Source organism: Helianthus annuus, chromosome 11 (genome assembly GCF_002127325.2).
Source record: "Helianthus annuus cultivar XRQ/B chromosome 11, HanXRQr2.0-SUNRISE, whole genome shotgun sequence".
Classification (NCBI taxonomy): domain Eukaryota; kingdom Viridiplantae; phylum Streptophyta; class Magnoliopsida; order Asterales; family Asteraceae; genus Helianthus; species Helianthus annuus.
The window spans coordinates 128,620,671-128,648,090 of NC_035443.2; the positions used below are offsets into that span (position 1 = coordinate 128,620,671).

Sequence of the window (27,420 nt, forward strand, 5' to 3'; positions counted from 1 at the left end):
ATTTTCACCCCGCATCATCTTCTTCGATAGTTGGTCCATCTATTTGTTTCAGTTCTGAATTTCCAAATTCAGCAGAAGTTCAATTCGCAGAAGTTGATTTCGTAAAGGACGATTTTAACCTTGGCGGTTTCATATATATATCATTATTTGATTAATTTAATAGTTAAACGCGGGGTTATTTGAGATGATCTGACGGCCGTGATTATAGCGTACGTAATGTACGATTTGGCATGTTGTATGATAACCGGCCTCTATATATATATATATATATATATGGGGACTAGGGGATCCACAAACCCTAGGGTCCTCGCAGGGGTGTTCAGAAAAAATGCAAAAAGAGGCTAGATGTGTTAACTGACCACAATGCCTTTGTGAGAGGCACAGTGCCTTGCTGAATACCCACATTGTTCTAGCCATGCAATGCCACCGTGCATTGTTAACACGCCAAGTGCCTTGCCCAAGCCCCACATCGTCCTAACTCGACGCCTTGTTAAAAGGCCAAGTGCCTTGCCCATAGGAGGTTATCTTAGTAAACGGGCGACAATGACTGGTGAGCTGGGCACAATGCCTTGTTAACATGCCAAGGGCCTGGCACACGCCACACGTCGTTCCAACAAGTTACCCCCACAGCAGGTCCACGATGCCTGGCCACTGGGAATAATGACCAGGAGCGGGCTCGAACAAGGCCCGGTCGACACGCTAACTATGCACGTGAACATCCATATAACTTATTCGTGGCGATTCGAGCACAACGGGCCTAAACCAGGCCCAACAATAATCGGGCCCGAACAAGGCCCAATGAAGACTTGACCCAAGAACGTGAAGTCGTGAACCGATACCACCATGAGAATGCCCGTGAAACAGCCTGTATAAAGTTTGGTGTCGATACGAGTATAACGAGCCCGATCCAAGGCCCAAGAACACAACAGGCCCAATCCAAGGCCCAGTCAACACATCGGGCCCAAACGTGATGGCACGGCATGAGACCACCCTAACAACGCCCGTGAACAACCATGTAAATTTCATGGAGATCCGGATAGCACAAGGATGCTTGCTTTAAGGTCAACACTTTGACCCGAAACGTGAATCCGTGACCCGATACCACCCTAACATTGCCCATTAACAACCACGTCAAGTTTGTGGCGAGCCGACGTACAACGGGGACGATCCATGTCCCAACATCGCAACTTTTAAGAACATTTACTGATTTTAAGAACAGCTTCCATCTTCTCCAACCACTGCAGAGCGGCCATAGCTCCTTCACTGCCTGCGAACTCAGTTGGCTTACAAGCTAGAAAATCCTTGTAAGTACACTCGAAAGTCATTGCTTTCATCTTATTAGGAAATGGGGATTTGATAATATCATCATTGCCTCCACACTATGGCTAAAATTGTTACTACAAGTATGCTGCTACTCACAACTTTAGTGTGTTCTACGGGGTTTCTAATGGCTTCAGTTATTAAAGGTATAGCGTCGGCTATTCCTTGTGCGATTATATTTTCTATGGCGCTATTATCCAGGGAGTTTTCCTGGTTGTTCTGGACCGATTGGTTAACTTCGTTTGACATCTGCATTGCAAACATATTCCAAATATTAATATCACAGAATAATCAGCAAAATAATCAAAATATCGTAAACACAAATAGTCAGAGCATATTGTCAAAAACGTCGGTCATTGCGACTTATATATTTCTTATATAATAAATGCTTTTTATATTTTACATACCCTACCACAGATATAATTATATTTTTTTACAGATATACATATATATATATATATATATATATACTAGTCGTTTACCCGCGCGATGCGGCGGGAAACATATCACTTAGGTTGGTGAGTTTAGGGCTATGTAGGGAATGTAGTTTCCAGTGTGGTGTGCGACGACAATGGTGGCAATGTAGTAGAACGTGAGGGTTGGTTGCGGCCTTCTTAAGTTACTTTTATTAAGTGTACACGTAGACAATCATAGATCAGGAAAAAAATCACTTGCAAAATAAATATACGCTTTGACTTCTAAAATCAAATAAAAAAAATTGTTATGATGAATTATTACAAAGAGCTGGTGACCATTTTAAATGAGATCGGTACCGGTTACCTATATCAAATGCTCATCCCTATGTTAAATTATATTAAGAGGAAAAATAAAACACACAAGGATTATCATTAAGTGTATTTAACTAATGCACACAAAGACATACTCGTTTTATGCTCACTTAAAGTTAAGGGGAGTGAATTTCTGACACGACACGAACCTAACATGAAATTCCCGGGTTTGGGTTTAGTCTAAACAGGTTTGGGTCAGTCTTAGGTTGAACCCGCGAACTCGTTTAGCTAAAAGGGTCGGTTCAGGTCAACCAGTTAGGTTGGCGGGTTGACCAGTTTATATTATATTAAATTGGGTGTTTATTTTATGCCATAATTTTAACTTAAAAGAGGAATTAACTTAAAATTTTATAATTTAAATGAATCGACCATTCAGTAGTGTTGATTTTCATGCACTCTTTAAGAAAGGAAAAAACAGTCAAAATGGTCAAAATTGTAAAAAATGAACCCCACGTGACCCGTTTCAACCTAAACCCATCTAGAAAAGAAAAACTTACTTAGGCTCAGTTGCATGAACGATCTACAGTACATCAGTACCAGCAAGAATGACTCCATCTGCATAAAAAGAAGCCAATTTTAGATCTGAATTGTGCAAATTATAACTCTAAAAGGGACCGGAAGAAATTAAACACAATGACAGCAACCAATTACTCGGTCACTCTACTGATGTTTTTGTCTTGTCGTTTGCTTTCTTCGTCACCGCCATTTGTTTTTGCGCCTTTTTTGGTCCTTGCTCCTCTGTGATCTCTTCTTTGTTATTCTTAATGTCAGTTTCCTCGTCAAGAGCTTTCTTGTCATCAACTTCCATTGGCTCGGTTCTTTATTCGAGAGTGCAATCTGAAACAAGTAACAAAAACTATAAGCATCATAAACTGAAGGTACACGTGCACTTAGCAGAATTGCTCATGCATTGAATATTCAAATTTAGCAACATGTAGCAAGATTTACATACACGTATACACGGTTACAAGTCGCAAACATAATGATTTTTACCCATGTTGAATTTATCACAAGCTGGATCACCAGGCCTATTTCAGAGGCACAACCGCTTACCGCCATTTACCTGAGCAACATGCCTACTTTCTTTTTGGGTGGTTCTGCATAGCAGCCTAAAAACTTGAACTATTCAACCCAAACTTATAATATGAAAGCGTGATGTGAACAAATAAACAGAATGCCTAAATAAAAATGACCATAGCAGAAATAACGAAAGGCTTCAGCCAGCGGTTGCGATTGAAAGCCGACATAAGCACGTTTCAAACTACCTAGTAGCTTCCATGTGCAATTTGAAGCCCTAAAAGAAAGCATAAAACTTAAATGCATAAATTACTCCATTGAATCAACAGTCAATCCAAATTCTCAATTAGAAAGGAGAACTTAAAAAGGTTAGACCAAAACCAAAACTCGAACAAAACCCCAATTCATAAAAATCAAACCAAATCGGAGTGTTTTAGTTCCGCACGGCATGGAAGCCCTAGATTTTAACTCGAACATATCCGACCACCCTTTCCACCATCTCCATTAAGTTTAGGGTTGATAGGAAGAAGATATTGCGTACCAGATAGCAGCCGTATCACCAAGGTAGAAGAGAGAGATGGAGAGCAGGTGCGAGATGAGATTGAGATCTGAATGGAGAATGCATTGAGATTTGTTTATAGATCTGGTGTTAATGAGAAAGGCTAGATCTTGAATCGCCTTGGAGAAAAACTCCACAGATCTAGAATTGCCAGAGAGAGAGAGAGGAGAGCAGGGAAGCGGGCGATTTGAAATGTTTTGAAATGAAGGTGAAACCCTAATGTGTCCCAATGTATCCGTGTTTTTTAGTAGAAGGGTACAAGTGGAAAGTGATGTTTTCTAGTGCTTAAAAGACTTGTACAACATGCTTTAGGGGTGTTTTAAGGAAATTCATATGACCTTAAGAAGTCCTTTGGATATGCTTATTAATATAGTATAGATATATATATATATATATTACAAAATACAGAAAGTATATTATACAGGCATATAATATAAGGTTAGTTTTCTAGAAATGATGCTCCCTCTCGTTGTATTTCCAGATGAGATTTTCTCCCACATTCCTGATTCGACTTCCCGCATCCATTAACTCCTCGCCATAGTGGCGAAGCTCGGCCACGTTTTCTAGGTTCATCAGGGGAAAAACTGGAGGTGCCGGTTGGAAATTTGGGTAGAATTGAAAAGGATTGTTCATAAGATTCTGGAATTCCCAATCATTACTCCACCACTCTTCCGCCGGATTTAGGAGAGGCTGTTGAGGGTTCATTTGCATCGCAGGTTGAGCGGGCATGTTCAGATTAATTTCTTCTGGCTCTGGCCTGAACATTTCGTAGTTTGACAACCTTTGGTCCAATTCTTCCCACGATAGTGGCATGGTAATTGGATTGGAACTTTCACCTGTAATTGCATTTACACTTGTTTCTCCCGTTCTTTTGGTTATTGTTGCCTGGGCTTTCTTCTTCCTTCTTACTTTCCAATCTAATATTCTCTTCCTCTTTTTAGGTGCTGCTTTTGGTAACAGTTGTGCTTGGAAGATCATCGGTTCATCTGCATCAGCTTGGTACCCAAATTGATTCACAACAGGCTTCCATATCTGTATGGTTAACAGATATATTTGGAAATCGTCTCATAGTTTTCTAGCGCTCATACTGTTTGTCAAAAACAATAAAAACAACAAACTGCAAAAATCGAATATATAACATTTAATTAGTATCACAAATTTCATATTCGTATTTAATCTAATTCCTTACTACTAATTTGAAGTATTTTCACATTACTTAATTACCTTAAACTAGTGGCTCTGATACCACCTTCTGTCACAGCCCCTGACCTTACCCTGGGCGGGTGTCGTGGGCAGATGCAAGTGGTACCGGTGTTTATTAAATTTGCAATGGAAAACTTATCAGGGCCGAGGGTCTGGAAAAATATCAGAGTTTTAAAACACCGAAATTTTCATTTCATAAACTGTAGGGTAAAACCCGTATTTACATGAAGGATTTTCACTGGGATAAATCACGTTTTATTCAGGTTTACATAGCCACTTATTTAAGCTTGAGTGCTTCATAACACTTTTTCTTCTCTTCACAATAAATCACCTGAAGCGCGTTTTAAAAACATTTAATCAGCGAAAAATACTGTTGAGTTCATTCAGTTGTATAAAACACATTTTTTATAATTTATAGCATTAAGAGTTTTTATATTTGCTTATATCTTTCAATTATCCACAGTACTTGTCACTCGCCCATTTTGGTGATTGTGGTCATATTATTTGTTAGAGATAGAATTTTAGTGCCTATGGATCACGTATCCTCAGTCCAACCTGGATCAAGGATCCTCGGGAAATGGTGCAGGAAGACTAAGGATCAAGGATCCTCACTGGTATTCTTAAACTAATAATTGTTTACATAACCTTTTGGCCTTGTTTTGCAGGTGCACTTCGGAGAGACTTATTCTAACTCAGATTCTAGGGGAATATGCTCTTTATTTTGGCACGTGCATGAGCTGAAGACCGTTAGTGGTGATCGTGGGTGAATGGCTGAATTTTCGGATAGTTAGTTAAGGATTTTTTAGCTAAGATAATAGGGGTATTGAGCTAATTTTAGAAGGCACTTGCACTCTAGTTATTGAGATTTGAACGGTTGGCTAGTGATTTATATAAGGTCACCCAAGGTCATAATGAATCATTAAGGGATTACATAACTAAATTCAGTAGAGAATCCTTATAAATCCCTAACTTAGATATTGCTACTGCTGTTGAATCTTTTAAAATGGGTTTACTTAAAGATTCTCAGTTCTATGATGATCTTGTTATGACACCTTGCAGGAACCTAGATGAGGTAAGGAACAGGGCCCTTAGGTTCATCCGTTTAGAGGATGACAAAAGGATCCAGGAGAGGTTGTCAGGATCCTCAAAGCAAGACAAACAAGGATCCTATTTCAAGAATAACATATCCAAGTCATACACTAAAACTGACAACCAGAATGTGCATGTTGTGGAACAAGAGGAAGCTAATGAGGATTATCCTCCTATTTCTGAATATTGTTTTACTGCTGATAATAGTGAACTAATTCTTGTTATGCAGAACTTAGGTGACAAAGCTAGGTGGCCGAGGAAAAGTGACAAGCCAGCTGCTACCAAAGATAAATCAAAATGGTATGCTTATCATGAAGACTTTGGTCATCTCACAGATGAATGCATAGCATTAAGGAAGGAGATTGGTTACCTTTTGAGCAAAGGATACTTGAAGGAGTTATTTGGAAGGAAAAAGTCAAGGATCCAGGATTCTGAGAAAGTTCCTGAAAAAGCTCTTCCTCCACCAGCTAATGCTCAAATTATTCATTTCATCTCTGGGGGCTCTGATATCTGTGGCACTTCATTCTCAGCAGCTAGGAGACATGCAAAGGAGACAAAAATGAATGGGAATAGACCTGTTCGAACCTCCATTCTTACCCAGGAGAAAGTTATATCCTTTGATGAGGATGATCGTGTAGACATACAGGATCCTCATCACGACGGTCTAGTTATTACATTATTTATCTCTAACCATTTTGTTCGCAGGATTCTCATTGATGGGGGAAGCTCTGTGAACATAATCCAGTTGGATGTCCTCAAAAGAATGAACATCCCTGAATCTGGTATTGTCCCAAGATCATCTATCCTTGTGGGATTCAGTGGAGAGACAAAGAATACATTGGGGGACATCAAACTCCCTATCTATATAGAGGGAGTGAATTCTGTTCAAAAATTCTGTGTCACTGATTGCTTATCTTGCAGTAATGTTATCCTTGGCAAGCCATGGATACACGATATGAAGGCAGTCCCCTCAACATATCATCAATGTGTGAAGCTCCCTACTCCGTGGGGTGTGGTGAAGATTGAAAGTGATCAGCAAGAAGCCAAAAATTGCTACACTTCTTCAATGAAACCAGCCTCAAAGCCTAGGGAGGCATAGCAATTAAAATATCCTCCAAGGGACGTCATGGAGGCAAGAGAGCAAGACATCAAGGATATTCTGTTGAACCCTGAGGATCCTGAATCCGAAATTTTTATAGGATCCGGGATCCTTGAAAGTATTGAGCAGGATTTAATATCCTTCTTGAAAAGAAAAAACTACCTTTGCTTGGAAACATGAAGACATGACAGGTATATCTAAGGATGTTATTACTCACAAACTTGGTATTGACAGGTCTTTCAAGCCAATACACCAGAAAAGGAGGAAATTTGCACCTGAAAGAAATGCCATTATCCAAGAAGAGGTAGACAATTGCTCAAGGCAAGTATGATCAGAGAGGTAAAGTATCCAAGATGGCAAGCCAATGTGGTAGTTGTTCAGAAAAGAATGGAAAGTGGAGGGTATGCGTTGATTTTTCTAACTTAAACAAAGCATGTCCCGAGGATCTTTCCCTTTACCCCACATTGACTCCATGGTGGATGCTACGGCGGGTCATGAATTGTTAACTTTTATGGATGCTTCATCTGGATTTCAACAAATTCAGATGGAACTATCTGACCAAGAGGATACAGCTTTCATGACTCCAACTGGTATATATTGCTATATTGCAATGCCTTTTGGATTAAGAAATGCAGGTGCTACATACCAAAGGCTAGTGAATATGATGTTCAAAGAGCAGATTGGACACACAGTGGAAGTCTACATAGATGATTAAGTCCAAAAGAGCTGAGGATCACCTAAAGGATTTGGAAGAAGCATTTGATATCCTTGATAGATACAACATGAAGCTGAATCCTTCCAAATGCCATTTTGGAGTTAAAGCTGGTAATTTTTTTGGATACATGGTGACAAAGAGGGGAATAGAGGCAAGTCCAGAACAAATCAAGGCCATCGTGAACATCAAGTCTCCTGCCAATGCTAAGGATGTGCAAAGGTTGACAGGAAGAATCGCAGCCTTGAACATATTCATCTCAAAGTCCTCAGAGAAATGTAAAGAGTTCTACGACATCCTAAGGAAGAATAAAAATTCAAATGGACTGAAAAGCATGAAAATACCCTCAAAGCCCTAATGAAACTAGAAAATGGGGAAACATTATCCTTATATCCGGATGTTTCCACAAAGCCAGTAAGTGTTGTCCTAGTTAAGGATCATGAAGGTTCTCAACATCCGGTATACTATGTAAGTAAAAGTCTACTTGATGCTAAGTCCAGGTATTCTCATTTAGAGAAACTTATTCTTGCTTTAATCATGGCATCTACAAAACTACGACATTATTTTGAAACTCATCCTATTGTTGTTAAAACTAACTTTCCTATCAAGAATGTTCTCAGGAAACTTGAAATGTTAGGAAGGATGGCAAAATGGGTAGTCAAGCTTAGTGTATATGAAATTATGTATGAACCTAGGACTGCCATCAAGTCCCAAGCCTTAACTGACTTTGTGGCTGATTTCAGTAGTGATCTACAAACGGAAGCTGGATTGGAAGTTCAACAACTTGAAGAGACCAAGGATCCTTGGACACTCTTCACAGATGGAGCTTCAAATGTCAAGGGAACTGGACTAGGCATAATACTAAAATCGCCACAGGGGGACATTATACCCCCAATCAATTGCTTGTGAATTTCAAACCACCAATAATGAGGCTAAATATGAGGCCTTGATAACAGGTTTGCAATTAGCCAAGCATATGAGGATCAGGTATCTTGAGGTACATGTAGATTCTTTGTTAATTACTAACCACTATAATGGTACTTATGCTGTCAAAGGTGAAAGGCTAATCAAGTATCGAGAAATAGTCAAGAAATTGGCAGATTCTTTTGCTTCTTTTAGTTTAACACAGGTACCCAGAGAAGAGAATGCAGAAGCTGATGCCCTAGCTAATCTTGGATCATCATTAAAGATTCCAGAGGATGTAAAGATACCCATCATCCATGTTCTAACCCCTGCTATTCAGGATAACGTAGCCATGAAGATAGTGGATGATTCTGCGATTGTACCTAGTGATGGTGCACAGTCAAATTAGGGATCCTGGATCCTTCCAATCCTGAGATATATACAGAATGGAGAGATTCATGCTGAAGAAAATCCTATAGCCTTCAAAATTAAGGTATCTCAATTTACATTATTAAACAACATCTTATATAAAAGGTCTCTTGCAGGTCCATATTTAAGGTACATTGAGGATCCAGAGATTCAAGAAGTTTTAAAGGATTTTCATGAAGGAGATTGTGGGAACCACACCGGGGGCAGAGCACTATTCTCAAGGATCCTTAGAACAGGATATTATTGGCCGACAATGAAGAAGGATGCTGTGGAATACGCAAAGAAGTGTGATGCTTGTCAGAGACATAGTAATATCCTTCACCAACCAGCAGAGCCTCTGCATCCTATATCCTCTTCTTGGTCATTCATGAGAGGGGGAATGGACATAGTTGGCAAACTTCCTTAGGCACCAGGAGGAAAAGTGTTTATGTTGGCCATGACTGATTATTTCTCCAAGTGAATAGAAGCTGAAGCCTTTGCACAAGTTAGAGAGAAAGAAGTTATATCCTTTATTAAAAGAAATATCATTACTAGATTTGGCATACCTTCTGAAATTGTTTGTGACAACGGATCCCAATTCATTGGGACTCGAACTACTAACTTTTGTGACAGCTGGGGGATTAGGATGATAACTTCAACACCAGTCCACCCACAAGCTAATGGTCAGGCAGAATCATCCAACAAGATCATCATCAATAACTTGAAGAAGAAGCTTGGATCCAAGAAAGGGAAATGGGCAGAAGAGCTACCATATGTATTATGGGCTGATAGAACAACTCTTAAGAATGCTACTGGTCAAACTCCATTCTCTTTGGTCTTTGGAGCTGAATTTGTGATTCCTACAGAAATGGTAGTCCCTACCGCAAGAACAAGCATCCGTGATCCTGAAGGAAATGCTGAAAACTTGACTCAAGATCAGGATACTATAGAAGAACTCAGGGATTTAGCAAGGATAAGGTTGGCTAGTGTCACACCCCGACCACGTAGAACAACCGGACGTGGCGGAAACGTCGGGGTGTGTTGTAACAGAATCATTGTTTCATAACCATGGAATAAATAAATTCTGTTTTATTGAATAAATGAACTTATTGTTTTAATACAATCAAATAAGTACAACTATGATCTTCCAAGTTTTAAAGTTGCTAAGGCACGAGTCCATCCTAAATGTAGCATGTATCAACAATCATCTCAAGACAGCACCTGAAACATGTGTAAAAAAAGGTACGTCAGCATAAAAATGCCTGTGAGATACATAGGTTTTGTGAATATAGGATTCATGACTTATAAGGTTAGAAGGAGTTGTTCAACAAAAGTCAGTCATGATCCTTGTAAAATGTTTTGTTTTATAAATCATTCGAAAAGTGATGGTAAAGTAGATGATACGTAAAAGAGTAATGTAAGGTTAATTGAATAACCAAGTAAAAATGAATTTTGTATAAGACAAGTTGTTGTAAAACAATGTCTTATGAAAAGTATGTTATTTGCATAAAATGTTATATGACTTAAATTGAAATGATTCAAATAACGCTACGATATGTAATACCATACAAACACTTATATATAGGAAGTACCAGCGGCGTATCCACCATGCTTGTATCATATTACACACGCCTCGTTACTTAAGTCACTTACGCAAACCAAACCACCAATATAGAATGTTTATGTTAAACCAATGGTCCAATGTTATTGTATAACTCAGGTTAAATGTAAACCATGTAATGTATAAACAAAAGTTATGTATGGTAAGTAAAATGAGATTTCTTAAACCATAAGTAAAAATGTACAAAACAAAGTGTTTGAATAAATCAAAAGTTATGCTTTGTAAAATAATGTAAGGTTAAACGAATAACCTTATAGTAGCATATTAAAAGTATACTTTGGATATGGAAATAACATATTAAAAATATGTTTTGGTTTGTTGATGAAATATATATATATATATATATATATATATATATATATATATATATATATATATTGGTTCTGTACAATACCACACATGAGAGCACATCAGACTATACTTTTGGGAGTATATCAAATATACTAAAAAGGTGTGATTTAAGAATTCATTCAGACCTAGTGCATCAAACTACACCTTTGAGACTATAGGAATACCATGAAGGCAATCCCTATTTGGATGGAGAAATAAATTGGTTTCAGACATTCCATGACAACAGGAAAGGGGTGTCAAATCCTATAGCGCTATATCATACTACCAACCGGTCTGGTCAACAAAAATAAGTACTATTCCAACAATTAATTTCATAATCTTTGAAAAATCAGTGTTTAAACCATAGATAGTCATTTAGTATGTCAAAAGATAAGTACTAACATGTATAATCAATTATACTTTGAAATCATGAAAATAACAAATAGGTACACATGCTTCACCCCAAAATGTTTGAAAACAGTAAAAGAGGGGAACTATGTACTCACCTGAGATTGCTTAGTAGTCCTTGAGTAACAACCAAACAATGCTAGAGATCACGGATATCAAACGGCACCTAGTAGGTAGCTATATTAATATACCGGACCTAAATCGGAAGATTTGGATAGAACGAGGGTTCGTAAACCAAACGAGTATAGAGACTCGTGTAATATGGTTTAACAAAGCCTACATACTAAAATGAAACCTAACCTAAGTGCTTACGACCCATTACGACCCATTTAGGTAGCTTATGCTACTTTAACGCGTCGTTCGCGTAAACACGTTCGGACCGCCTAACTAGCCCTATGGTAAGTAAAATATGCCTTAACATGTCTAATATTATTGCCAAATCAGTTTAGATACCAAAAGTTATGTTACATATGCTTAAAATGATTTTTGGCGTAAAAAGGGTATTTTGGTAATTTACCTAAGGCATATAAATTACCTATCACACAACTACTTAAACAAAGCGACCATAAGGTATAACTTCGAAAGGTTATTCCCTATATACTATGGTCACCTAATGGGTTTGGTCGGATCCTAATGATCGACCAAATGGGTCGGGTTCGAAAGTATAAGCGATTGTTTAGATCGCTTACCTTACGACCCTATATAAGCACTAAACTAAAAGTGACGAGCTAAGCATGTTTGAACATGCTTAACTAAGTTAGAAAAACAGGTTTGGTATCAAAACAAACGGTTTTGATACCTATGGGTAGTTTGGTTACAAAATACGCAAGAATGCGCATGTTGGCCGAAACTACGACTCGTCACTGAGCCTAGATAACGTGGTAATCAGTAGGTGTAGTCACTAGGGTATAACCATCGTGATCACGCTCACGTTATGAAGTTCAAACGAACTTCATGTTGACCATAAGCTGGTCAACGCAGAAAGTCAAACATGGTTTGACTTTAGGACTAGAAAGCGATAAAAGAACGAAAGAACACTTACGAAGGGTCCCCGAAAGCTAATCTCGATCCAGGAGCTCAGGTATGAAGCAAAGGCCTCAACTTAGAGCTTTAGATCAGATTTTGTGGGTTTTAACCAAAATGGGGGGGGGGGGTATTTATAGGAAAAGCAAGACCGTTAGGATCGTTTCTTGAATATCGTGCCACGATCCAACCCGTACACTTGTCGCAAAGTTGTGGTGGCTTATTTTGCCCCCACCATAGGGTTTTGACATGTGGCGTTGCCCTTTGGGTGATCGAAAGGCTGCTGCAAGTGGATCGGAAACATTGAATCTGGTCTGGGAGTCTGACGCGGCCCGTGTAAGAGTTAAGCCTGGGCTTACGCGGGCCGCCTGAAGGTGCAGATCAGAAAACAAGTTTCAGAATTGACAGTTTAGGTCCCTGTTGTGGTTTAGGGCCATTTCCGACATGTTTAAGGCCCGTTAAGCCATCTTTAAGGCCCTAAGATGATGCTTAAACATTGAGGACATGAAACATGCTCAAAAATATGCCGGATGTTGGTTCGTTTGGCCGTACGATCGCGATGTTCGCTTAATTACGACGGAATGCGCATAAGCGCGAAAAACGATCCAAATTGCGCGACGAATGGATTTTTCTCATGCCAAACACTTAGGAATAATATTAAGATGCTTTTATAAATTTTTGGATGTTCGGATGTATTCAGAACGTGAGTTATGCGCGAAAGTGCAAACTTATGCACTTTTTGACACTTTTAGTCCCTGAATGATCCAAAAGTTTATTTTAGCATACCGAACCCCTCAAAGCCTATTTCTAAGCTATGTAAAGGATATTTATGGTATGTTTAACTTATGGACATGTTCCGGAATGTCTGTTTTAGTACGAATCATCATACTTTCGCAGTTTGTCAAGTTTAGTCCCTGTAAGCGAATAAACTTGTTTTTGCCATACCAAAGCCTTCAAAACTTATTTCTAAGTTATGTAAAGGTTATTTAAGGTATGTTAACCCTATGTCACTGTTCCGGAGTGGTTGTCGCATTAAACTGGTTATATTTATGCATCGGTGCACGTATAACCTTCCAGAAAGCGATATAGAGTTTGATATCGAACAAGAATTGATATGTGCAAATGATACACACATTTGTAAAAATCCCAAGTATGAAATACAATATTTCATTGCTTTGGCATCTATTTGATGGTTGAAGTGACACAGGTGTCACAGTCTCCCCTACTTTAGGAAATTTCATCCCGAAATTTAATTCTAGATGAAACTTGTGAAGACAGCTGTGACGGTTTCGCCTTCTAATAGATCCATTGAACCCTTAAGTAAAACTCTGGGCCATGTTAGGACTCTTAGCGAATTTGTTAACCTTCAAAGTGAATTCCTTGTAATTGTAAAACATGGAATTTTGAACTACGGATAGAAGAATGTTTCTTATGAAGACTTATCATAGGAAACTTGGTGTGTGATTGAGATCAGAATTTGGGGAGTGTGAGAATAAATGACATTGGTCGAGGTCCAAGACTTCTCCCGTATCATTATTCTTGTCACTATAGGTCTTAACACATGACAAAGCTTCCGTGGTTTTTGTGCACTGAATTCCATAATTATGTAAGCCTCCATAATTACGTAATTCCTTGCACAGTCCGCACAGTTCATTTCATAATGCGTTGGAAAAAAATCGCTTGAATAAACATGAAGTTACTCGACTAGAACACCAAAGGATCCTTTTAATTAGATTAACGAACGATCTTTTTAACTAGATCAACACATGATCTTCTTAACTAGACCGTCGTACGATCTCCTTAAATAGACCACTTAACGGATCTTTTTAGTTACATCATCACATGATATTTCTAATCAGATTTTCAAAATCAATCTATTTAACCAGACCATTCAAGAGGTCCAATTATAGAATAATACTTTATAACCCGAGGGACTTAACTACAATGTTGAAGTCCATTAAGGATTTAAGATAGTATCTTTGGATATCCTATTATGAATCTCTCGTATGAGATATGGAAGATTCTATGAGGATTTGGATGGATCACATACAACCATAAAACATATAAGAAAACACATAAGCACAAATTTAGTTAACTTGATTCTTTAATTTGTTATCTTTAGGTATGGATATTTAAAGCACACTAGGAATCCAATCCATGGATTTCATTTGGCACTTTAATGATTTTAAGGATCTATCTATAAAGATAGATGGATTTTCAATAAGAGTTTGGCTTTGTTTCTTAAAAGAAACGAGTGTTTAAGGTTCTTGGGGAGATCACAAGTGATCATAAAATGACAGAACCACACGAGTAGTTTATCTTTGGGTTGACATCATAAGGTTGCATCAAGCATTCACACAAACGCATAAATTTTGCAGGAATAAATAAAAAAACAAATCTTTATTTATGTAACAACCGAATTGTCTTGAAGTGTCAAAAGATAACAACCAAGGAAATACAAAACACTAATTGTTCACTGCTGCATCATCGTTCATGTTTGCCTCATTGATGTTAAACACTCGTCCACGCGCTGGAGGTATGTTAACAAGTCTTGGGCAATTGTTCCTGTAGTAGGTAAGGTCACCACAGTTATAACATGACCCCGGAGGGAACCGTGCTTGAACAGCAGCAGGGTTTGCAGCAGCTTGATTTGCATAACAACAAACATTGATCAAATGTCCCAACCGCCCACAGTAGGTACATTTGTGACACTGTTCTTGCTCTAGATGATGACGGTTGCACTTGTTGCACAAAGGTGCGGTACCAACATAGTTTTGTCTTTTGCGAGGTTGTGCCGGGTGGTTTGGTGCAACCTGTTTGTCTTGAGCAGTTACAGCGTAGTTCTGAGAGGCTTTGCGCTTCTTCTTCTTGGACACCTCAACATTTTCTTCCTTTGGTTCTACATGAGCAGTCTTGTCAGATGGTCTTAAGTCGCCCTTCCGAAACAGCTTGCGCTTCCTGATATGGGGTTCAGTTAGAGTGGCAGCCAATTCAATGGCTTGTCTGACAGTAGTAGGGTTGCTGCCAGTAACGATATCCTGAACTACGTCAGGAAGACCATCAATGTATTTCTCAATCGCCTTATCCAGAGGCGTAACCATAGCAGGGCATAACAAGCTCAATTCCTCATAGCGGTCAGTATAGGCTCGATGTTCCGCACTGTCTTGCTTCAAATCATCAAATTCCCTTTCTAGAGCCCTTAGCTCATGACGAGGACAGAATTCCTTCATCATAAGAGCCCTAAGCTCGGCCCAAGTCTGTGCTAATGCAACCTCAGCACCGCGGTCTCTCATAACCCCGTTCCACCACGTAAGAGCCCTCTTCTGAAGCACACTTGAAGAAAACTCGACCTTGCGATTTTCAGGACACTGAACATGACGGAAAGTATTCTCAATGCTCTCGAACCATTGAAGAAGCCCAGTTGCTCCCTCAGAACCACTAAACTTGAGCGGTTTAGCCGAGTTAAAATTCTTGAAATTGCATGGAGCATTGTTGTTGGTGGTGGCTTGAATCATTTGAGCATAAAGATTTGGGAAGGCAGCAGCCATTTGCTGCGCGATGATTTCCGCCAGTTCGGCATTCGCCATCTGATTGTCGCGTCGAGGAGGCATTCTAAAAGAGGAAACATGAGAGGAAACGAGTGAGAGAATTAGACGAAAAGAATGAGATGAAACAAATCTGATGAAAGCAAGGATAGTGGTCATTTGTTTGTTACTACAAAGCAACAAACGACCCTGATGATTTATCAAAGTAAATAGGTCAAAAATAATGTATCGCGAAGACATGCTCGCCTATAAGTGGACACTCACCCCAAGAGTTCCCAGGTAAGAGTAACTGGTCCGATTATGTGGATTTGTACGAACACTCTAGCCTTAGACAGAAAACTCAGGGTACAGGCACCAACCCTTCCAGTTTGCACGTGTTCACATTATTTAGACCAGCTTTGACGGGATTTTGAAAACTTAAAGGGTTCAAAACCATATAATAAATCATCCTAGAACAGATGATTAGTTTTCAAAGCGGGATAGAAATTTATGTTCTTATTGTGGTTGTCACCTAAGAATAAGTGACGGTATTGTTTTAAAACTAAACACAAGAAAACTTGTGTTAGGGTCCTAGGAAGGTTATAGTCTAGGTCAAAGCATTACTAATAACCTAATTCCCTATAACCATTGGCTCTGATACCAACTTTTCTGTCACACCCCGACCACGTAGAACAACCGGACGTGGCGGAAACGTCGGGGAGTGTTGTAACAGAATCATTGTTTCATAACCATGGAATAAATAAATTCTGTTTTATTGAATAAATGAACTTATTGTTTTAATACAATCAAATAAGTACAACTATGATCTTCCAAGTTTTAAAGTTGCTAAGGCACGAGTCCATCCTAAATGTAGCATGTATCAACAATCATCTCAAGACAGCACTTGAAACATGTGTAAAAATAGGTACGTCAGCATAAAAATGCCTGTGAGATACATAGGTTTTGTGAATATAGGATTCATAACTTATAAGGTTAGAAGGAGTTGTTCAACAAAAGTCAGTCATGATCCTTGTAAAATGTTTTGTTTTATAAATCATTCAAAAAGTGATGGTAAAGTAGATGATACGTAAAAGAGTAATGTAAGGTTAATTGAATAACCAAGTAAAAATGAATTTTGTATAAGACAAGTTGTTGTAAAACAATGTCTTATGAAAAGTATGTTATTTGCATAACATGTTATATGACTTAAATTGAAATGATTCAAATAACGCTACGATATGTAATACCATACAAACACTTATATATAGGAAGTACCAGCGGCGTATCCACCATGCTTGTATCATATTACACACGCCTCGTTACTTAAGTCACTTACGCAAACCAAACCACCAATATAGAATGTTTATGTTAAACCAATAGTCTAATCTTATTGTATAACTCAGGTTAAATGTAAACCATGTAATGTATTACAAAAGTTATGTATGGTAAGTAAAATGAGATTTCTTAAACCATAAGTAAAAATGTACAAAACAAAGTGTTTGAATAAATCAAAAGTTATGCTTTGTAAAATAATGTAAGGTTAAACGAATAACCTTATAGTAGCATATTAAAAGTATACTTTGGATATGGAAATAACATATTAAAAATATGTTTAGGTTTGTTGATAAAATATATATATATATATATATATATATATATATATATATATATATATATATATATTGGTTCTGTACAATACCACACATGAGAGCACATCAGACTATACTTTTGGGAGTATATCAAATATACTAAAAAGGTGTGATTTAAGAATTCATTCAGACCTAGTGCATCAAACTACACCTTTGAGACTATAGGAATACCACGAAGGCAATCCCTATTTGGATGGAGAAACAAATTGGTTTCAGACATTCCATGACAACAGGAAAGGGGTGTCAAATCCTATAGCGCTATATCATACTACCAACCGGTCTGGTGAACAAAAATAAGTACTATTCCAACAATTAATTTCATAATCTTTGAAAAATCAGTGTTTAAACCATAGATAGTCATTTAGTTTGTCAAAAGATAAGTACTAACATGTATAATCAATTATACTTTGAAATCATGAAAATAACAAATAGGTACACATGCTTCACCCCAAAATGTTTGAAAACAGTAAAAGAGGGGAACTATGTACTCAGCTGAGATTGCTTAGTAGTCCTTGAGTAACAACCAAACAATGCTAGAGATCACGGATATTAAACGGCACCTAGTAGGTAGCTATATTAACATACCGGACCTAAATCGGAGGATTTGGATAGAATGAGGGTTCGTAAACCAAACGAGTATAGAGACTCGTGTAATATGGTTTAACAAAGCCTACATACTAAAATGAAACCTAACCTAAGTGCTTACGACCCATTACGACCCATTTAGGTAGCTTCTGCTACTTTAACGCGTCGTTCGCGTAAAACGCGTTCGGACCGCCTAACTAGCCCTATGGTAAGTAAAATATGCCTTAACATGTCTAATATTATTGCCAAATCAGTTTAGATACCAAAAGTTATGTTACATATGCTTAAAATGATTTTTGGCGTAAAAAGGGTATTTTGGTAATTTACCTAAGGCATATAAATTACCTATCACACAACTACTTAAACAAAGCGACCATAAGGTATAACCTCGAAAGGTTATTCCCTATATACTATGGTCACCTAATGGGTTTGGTCGGATCCTAATGATCGACCAAATGGGTCGGGTTCGAAAGTATAAGCGATTGTTTAGATCGCTTACCTTACGACCCTATATAAGCACTAAACTAAAAGTGACGAGCTAAGCATGTTTGAACATGCTTAACTAAGTTAGAAAGACATGTTTGGTATCAAAACAGACGGTTTTGATACCTATGAGTAGTTTGGTTACAAAATACGCAAGAATGCGCATGTTGGCCGAAACTACGACTCGTCACTGAGCCTAGATAACGTGGTAATCAGTAGGTGTAGTCACTAGGGTATAACCATCGTGATCACGCTCACGTTATGAAGTTCAAACGAACTTCATGTTGACCATAAGCTGGTCAACGCAGAGAGTCAAACATGGTTTGACTTTAGGACTAGAAAGCGATAAAAGAACGAAAGAACACTTACGAAGGGTCCCCGAAAGCTAATCTCGATCCAGGAGCTCAGGTATGAAGCAAAGGCCTCAACTTAGAGCTTTAGATCAGATTTTGTGGGTTTTAACCAGAATGGGGGGGTATTTATAGGAAAAGCAAGACCATTAGGATCGTTTCTTGAATATCGTGCCACGATCCAACCCGTACACTTGTCGGAAAGTTGTGGTGGCTTATTTTGCCCCCACCATAGGGTTTTGACACGTGGCGTTGCCCTTTAGGTGATCGAAAGGCTGCTGTAAGTGGATCAGAAACATTGAATCTGGTCTGGGAGTCTGACGCGGCCCGTGTAAGAGTTAAGCCTGGGCTTACGCGGGCCGCCTGAAGGTGCAAATCAGAAAACAAGTTTCAGAATTGACAGTTTAGGTCCCTGTTGTGGTTTAGGGCCATTTCCGACATGTTTAAGGCCTGTTAAGCCATCTTTAAGGCCCTAAAATGATGCTTAAACATTGAGTACATGAAAAATGCTCAAAAATATGTCGGATGTTGGTTCGTTTGGCCGTACGATCGTGATGTTCGCTTAATTACGACGGAATGCCCCTAAGCGCGAAAAACGATCCAAATTGCGCGACGAATGGATTTTTCTCATGCCAAACACTAAGGCATAATATTAAGATGCTTGTATAAATTTTTGGATGTTCGGATGTATTCAGAACGTGAGTTATGCGCGAAAGTGCAAACTTATGCACTTTTTGACACTTTTAGTCCCTGAATGATCCAAAAGTTTATTTTAGCATACCGAACCCCTCAAAGCCTATTTCTAAGCTATGTAAAGGATATTTATGGTATGTTTAACTTATGGACATGTTCCAGAATGTCTGTTTTAGTACGAATCGTCATACTTTCGCAGTTTGTCAAGTTTAGTCCCTGTAAGCGAATAAACTTGTTTTTGCCATACCAATGCCTTCAAAACTTATTTCTAAGTTATGTAAAGGTTATTTAAGGTATGTTAAGCCTATGTCACTGTTCTGGAGTGTTTGTTGCAATAAACTGGTTATATTTATGCATCGGTGCGCGTATAACCTTCAAGAAAGCGATATAGAGTTTGATATCGAACAAGAATTGATATGTGCAAATGATACACACATTTGTACAAATCCCAAGTATGAAATACAATATTTAATTGCTTTGGCATTTGTTTGATGGTTGAAGTGACACAGGTGTCACAGCTAGCTATCAAAAAAGAATGGCTGGAGCCTACAACAAGAATGTCAGGATCAGAAGTTCAAATTGATGACATGGTGTTGAGGAAGGCATTCCAAAATACCAAAAATTATGTTGATGGCAAGCAAGCACCAAAGTGGGAAGGCCCTTATCTAATCGAAGCTGAGACAGGAAAGGGGGCATATCGTTTGTTAATAATGGATGGTGACCTCTTACCAAGGGCTTGGAACGTTGTTCGTCTAAAGAAATACTTCATGTAAGAAGGATCGAGGATCCTTAAATATCCTGATACTTAGTTCATATTGAGGATCCTCAGAGGATATATGATCCTCACTCTGGTAATGATTTACTGATTATTATTTCACAAGTTCTTTAATTCATTTGATTATGAGGAGAGGGTGTTAGAGTTATAACATCCATTTTCATCAAGTTTTAAGTTTTGCAGAATTAGATGCATTTTTGACAAAGGATCAAGGGGTTGGCCACCTCTCCAAAGTTTTTGGGCTTGTCCCCAGTCTAAGGTATCCATTACCTTCTACGGTTTAAAGGTCTTCACTTTTCACACGAATTAGGTTTCGACACCCTCGCCAGTTGTGCACGATTATCTAAGTATAGTTCGAGGCAATGGGACCAGTACCCGCTTTAGGGGCTGACAATTTCATTGTTGTTGGCTATATGCAGGATTCTAAGTATAATGGTAGACGTACCATACATCCGTTCCTATGGTTTCTAACGTTTTCACCTTAGCTAAGGTTTTGGCATTTTCATGTCACTCATGTTGGGATAATCGCCAGTTTGGACCATACTCCAGTTTACACAAGTATGTTTGGGCTTGTCCCCAGGTTTTGGGCTTATCCCTAGTTTTTGGGCTTATCCCCAGTTTATTGGGCTTGTCCCTAGCTTGTTGGGCTTGTCCCAAGTTACTAATGATTCTTTTGTGTGACATATGGCTTAGACCCAAGTTATGTATTGTTACAGGTTCCCAAAGCCAAACAGCTAAGGATCCAGGATCCTAACTGTCTACTGGTTCTTATGTATTATTAGCATAATTGTAAGTGTTAAGGATATAGAATCCTAACTTGGATTCTCTGGTATGATCCTTTATTTGCCTTTATTTTATTTCTGATTTATTAATGCTACCCTACTCCTTTGACAACTGGATATGTGATCCTTGATCATATAGTTTTCAATCTTTTAACATGAATTGGTTTTAACACATGTTTGTAATTCTTTCTGATAACTTGTAAACATCAAAGGTTAAATACTATAAACTTGCAAATAAATTTAAACATGATAACACTCAAGAATAACACCAAAGATAGTCAAAATGTTAAGTTTTATTTATTTAAGAACCCTTTTAAAGGTTGTCAAAATTGCCTACCCAAGTTTCTACCAGCAAAACGTGGCCCGTCCACTTGGGTTGGCAAAGGGTGTCCATATTAACAGTTCAAAAAAGTGCAGGAAATGGAAGGCGAGGGGCATCAAAGGCTTCAACCTCCACAAACAGAAGGATTCATCCACCTTTGCCACCCCCTTTTTTGTCCAAAGGATCAGTGATCCTTAACCCTAGCAACTATTGTTCAAAATACAGACCATAATTGTTCAGAAACAAACCATCAAACAAAAACCATAAATCCTAAAAAATGGTTTCCGGCCTCGTCTATAATATCCATCATCAACCATTTGTCACAGCCTATGCCTTGGTCGCATCATCCACCTTCGCTTCACCACCTTCACCACTACCTCTAGCCTCAGCTGCATCCACCGGATCCTTGCCACCGCTTCCACCAGCCTCAATGGTTAGCACCTCCTTAACATCCTCGTCATCCCCAAGCTCATGCAGCCTCTTCTTCCAAGCAGCCACATCCCATTCAGCCTTGTCGAAGGAAGGATCAGTAGCTTCCTTGGCCATCTGAAGCCTGATCTTCAACGTTACAATGGCAGCAGAGTTCTTGGCTTCGTCGATGATCTCCAACCGCTCCTTATTAGCAGTGATATCAGCAAGAAGGATCTGCTTCTGCAACGTCTTGTTTTCCTTCTCCAGGTGAGCAATCCTCTTATCTTTGGCAGCTACAATGGTATGGAGGTCAAGGATACGTTAACATCAGCCAAGTGTTAGCCCTGGAGGATCTGGATCTCAGCAAATTTCTGCACACAAGGAATCATTGTTCAGGATCATTTATCCTTGGATAAGATACAAGTTTCAAGATATATGATCCTTACCTCAGAGACTGCTTCGTGGAGTTGCTGTTTGATCAGAGGGAGACCTTCAGAGGACTCAGAGGGCTTCTTCCTTTTGTTCCCACCTTTGGCCCGGGTGCTTATGCCTTTGCTCTCCAGGATGCGTTGGCTTGCAACCAACTCCTTCTTGATGGATCGGGGGGAGACAATATCCTGGATGTCTCTTACACCAAACTTGGAGGCAGATTTCGATGACTTTGCAGTGCCTACACACATAAAAAACAAATAAGTATTCATTATTCATTTTTCAATTACATATGTACAGAAACGGATACTTACTTGACATGGTGTAGGAAGTGGAAGAAACTTCCTGTGAATCCTTTATCCTTGGTTGGAATGTTCTGATAGATGGATCGAGATTCCAGAAGGCACTGAGTCTTTCAGCTATGATAGGTGAATCTTGTATGCTTGACAAGGAGATAGCTGCACAGACAAGAAAAATAAGGATCAGTTATCCTTTGTAAAAAAGATAGATCTTTCCGTGGTCCTAGCCTAAGAATCCTATATCCTACCCTGGGTGTTTCATTTTTTGGGAAGAAAGTTTCCATCTGGAATGGAATCTCTCCTCACAAAGAAGAACTGATTTCTCCAGTGAGTGTCGTTCTTGGTAACCTTCAAGAGTGGATGGGGGTTTTGTGGCTTATGCTTAAAGAGGAAACGATGAGACCCATGGCTAACCATGTTATACATGTGGATAAGTGCAGAAAGACCTATGTCTATGCCCTCATGTTCTATGATTTGCTCAAGTGTGAAGAGAACTCTCCACAACATTGGCATGGCTTGAATGTAGCACAAGCCAGTCATAGTAAAGAAACTCTGTGTGAATGCCGGGAAAGGATAGTCAAAGCCTATCTGAAACGGAGCAGCAGGTAAGGTGACCCAAGTTTCAGACTGACAATCACTCTTCATCGAAGAGTCGAAAGGCCAAAAGATCGTTCCATCGAGGAAGCAGTGACGCAACTGATCAATCTCTGGATCAGTGAAATGACAGAGCTCCAAGGAAGGATTTTTGGTGAGGCCCTGACTCTTCGGAGGGCTACTCTGTTCAGGATTCTTGGCAAGGGAGGATCGAGTTACCATCTTGGCCATGGATTTTTTGGAGGAACAGAGGATCAAGAATAAGAATTTTAGAGATAAGGGAAGAGAGATACCTGAGGAGTCTTCGAATGAGGATTTAAAGGCAAAAGATCTTGAATTTAAATGTGAAATTTCATCCCTATCTCTAACCTATTTATAATGATGATTTGTTGCAGGTGTGATGTGACACTGACACAAGCCTGTAACGGCTATATCTTCAAGTAACGGCTAGTCCGAAATTCATTGAAACATGACTTATCCAATTAGAATCCAACTAATCATGTTTGGGGGCAATTGTTAGGGATAGACTTTTAGTGCCTATGGATCACGTATCCTCAGTCCAACCTGGATCAAGGATCCTCAGAAAACGGTGCAGGAAGACTAAGGATCAAAGATCCTCACTGGTATTCTTAAACTAATAATTGTTTCCATCACCTTTTGGCCTTGTTTTGCAGGTGAACTTCGGAGAGACTTATTCTAACCGAGATTCTAGAGGAATATGCTCTTTATTTTGGCACGTGCATGAGCTGAAGACCGTTAGTGGTGATCATGGGTGAATGGTAGAATTTTCGGATAGTTAGTTAAGGATATTTTTGGCTAAGATTAATAGGGGTATTGAGCTAATTTTAGAAGGTACTTGCACTCTAGTTATCGATCAACATTTCTGCTACTCTCTCTCGAATACACAGACACTAGAATTCATTGTAACAAGCTCAATACTTCTAAAGTTGTAACCTCTTTTGTTCAATATAGTTGATAGTGATAGTTTTCACTATCCAATGTTTTTTTATGTCGAAGATCATACATTGATCAAGGGCTTTTTCCTCGTATAAATCCTTGTATTCATTGTCATTTTCATTCAATTATTTTTCATACATTTATTCATTTAACCAAGCACTCAACCTCACAAAAATCATATTTTGTCACATTATCCTTGTGTGATTTTTGACCAAAACATTACTATTGGCTAACCCTTTGTCCAATAGTAAAGCTTGTCAAGTAATGTATACAATACCCCACATACCGGTTGTAATATCATAATACAAAGACTTAATCACTGTAAATACAACTAGAAAACATTTAGGGTTTTGAAAGCATTTAATAAAATAGAATGACTCACATTGCAGATTTTAGGTGTATGTACTAGCCAGCTGGTTAAAGTCTGGTTTCCTAATTAAACACACAATGCACACGTATTAGTGTATTAAATCAATTCAACTTTAACGATAATCACGAGATCAAAACCCACAATGAATGATAAAGTATAGCCGTACACAGGAAGCACTTAAACGTCTGTTGGATCGGTTTCAATCGATCGGACAAAGTACCGTACCAATGATTCGAGTTATTACCCTGATTACGGGCAAAGTTTTAGCACTCCGGGTATTGTGGGTAGAACAGCAGAGTATCTAGAGAGAAAAGAAAATTTTGAGCGAGTTTTGAAGTCTCATGCACGTCCACTTTATAGTTGTAATTTCATCTCATCACGTCGCGCGACTGAATTAGCATAACCCCTTCGCGTATCGCGAAGGGTCTAGCTAGGGCATAGCTGGCATTAGTCAACAAGTAGGCCATGTGGACGACACGTGTCCGCTACGTGTCTTAGGCAGTCAGAGGAGCGTCACGTCACACGACCAAGAATTGTTAACACCGTCGCGCTGTCGCGTAGCGCGATGTGGTTAAAGGCAGGACTCCTTGTTTTTCGTGTTGGTTCTCGTTATTCGTGCTTGGAGTTTCGGTTACGAGTCATTAAGGTCTTTTTTGATGGTTGTTACATATAGTTATATATATGTATGTATTCATCATTTTCGGCATCCAGATGTATTTAATTGAAGTACATGTTATATGTTGCAGCTTTATTGTGATACATGCCAGAAATTTTTAGTTGATCGCCTTGTTGAAGGTAGTTGCCCGACACCATGTTGTCATTATGATTCAGCACAAGGAGATCAATGTGAAAAATGTGGCAAACTATTAAATCCAACAGAACTCGTTAATCCTAGATGCAAGGTAAATTGCTTCCTTAATCTTCACTACATTTTACGTTAAGATCTTCTTTATTCATTTTGTTTATAACTCCAATTTGGTCTGCAATTAGGTCTGTGCAAACAGTCCTCATATCTGTGATACAAATCACCTGTTTCTTCAGCTCCCATTATTGGAGGGTAACGTGAGGGATTACATCAGCAGCATGTCAGTGGCTAGATCATGGAGTCAAAACGCTATTCAAGCTACAAACGTGTGGCTCAAAGAAGGACTAACGCTCTGTTCCCGAGTTAACTTAACGAGGGATAAGAAAAGAAAGCAAAAGTGAGAAAGGAAAGGATGAGAAAGGAAAAAAAAAAGATGACTTTCCCACCGCTTCCTCCCAAATCGGAAGGAAAGAAAAATTAAAGAATTTAGCCTAGTTTTCCTGTCATTTCCTTTCTTTTCCTTCCTTAAATGAAACTCGGGAACACGACATGTTTTATTTTCCTTTCTTTTCCTTCCTTAAATGAAACTCTGGAACACAAAATATTTTTACTTTCTTTCTGTTTCCTTTCCTTTCCTTCCGTTAGTAAACTTTGGAACACAGTGTAAGGGAACGATGCATTACTCGAGATTTAAAGTGGGGTGTTCCTGTCCCTCATGAGAGTTTTGAAGACAAGGTTGTTATTCTCTTATACCTACCTTATATTTATCAGTGTTGTGAGAATCGCTAGGCGCTAGTCGACCGGTTGGTACGACTAGCGATTAATCGGGTTGGGATTTTATATGTAATTTTCAGTTTTTTCTTACATATATACACACATTTTTTATGCATTTTTTAAGTGTACATGTTTTAACACCTTCTTCGACCCATATTTTCAAGTAGATAGGATTAGTTGCCGGTTTAGGTTAAGAATCTGGCCGGAATCGCTAGACTGCCACCGATTTTTGGCCAACTAGGACTGGATTTGACCACTGTTGACCGCCTACTGATTAGTTGGCCGATTAAATAAAAATTACTCGGTGAAACTCCTACTAGCAATTAATCAGCGACAAATCGGAGGTTAGTCGGGATTTTTGCTATTAATTAGCAACTAATCGGAGGCTAGTCGGGATTTTTACAACCATGATATTTATGTTCACATAAATAAGTTATTTCTGACTATTGTTCTCCTATCGTAAAATGGTTAGGTTTTCTATGTATGGTTTGATGCACCAATTGGATACATCTCGATCACTTTGTGTTACACACCTGAGTGGGAGCAGTGGTGGAAGAATCCAGAAAATGTCGAGTTGTATCAGTTTATGGACAAGGATAATGTACCCTTTCACACTCTAAGTGCATTTTCTTCAAGTATCTTGTCTTTTAATATTTTTTTACAATGTTTTTAGTCGAGTTTAACTTTTAAATGAAATTTTCCAGGTCATGTTTCCCTCTACGCTTCTCGGAACCGATGAAAACTGAAGTTTGATGAAGACTATCAGTGTTACAGAGTACCTAAATTATGAAACAGGTATCTTTTATATTTATGTTTTTGTTGACACGTGTATCACCTTATAGTTATTTTCATATCTGGTTATGTGTAAGTAAGTTTTCAAAGAGCAAGGGTGTTGGAGTTTTTGGTAATGATGCGAAGGATACAAATATTCATGTAGGCGATACTATTTACTTACTAACAGGCCGAAGGTACAACAGTTGTTTATCATATCATTGACTATTTGATCTGTCACTCTTGTGTCTTGCTTTTTGAAAGAAAGTGAAAACTAATGGTGAACACTCAAAGAACAACTTGTATTTCACACTATGAAAGGTTACAATATACATGCTATTTATAGGATAAGAAACTAATATTCTAA

The 27,420-nt window shown here is 38.6% G+C and overlaps 1 pseudogene; it reads left to right on the forward strand.

Moving 5' to 3' along the window:
• Window positions 1–27,420, forward strand: part of LOC110888356 — a 67,337-nt pseudogene extending 39,917 nt beyond the window's left edge.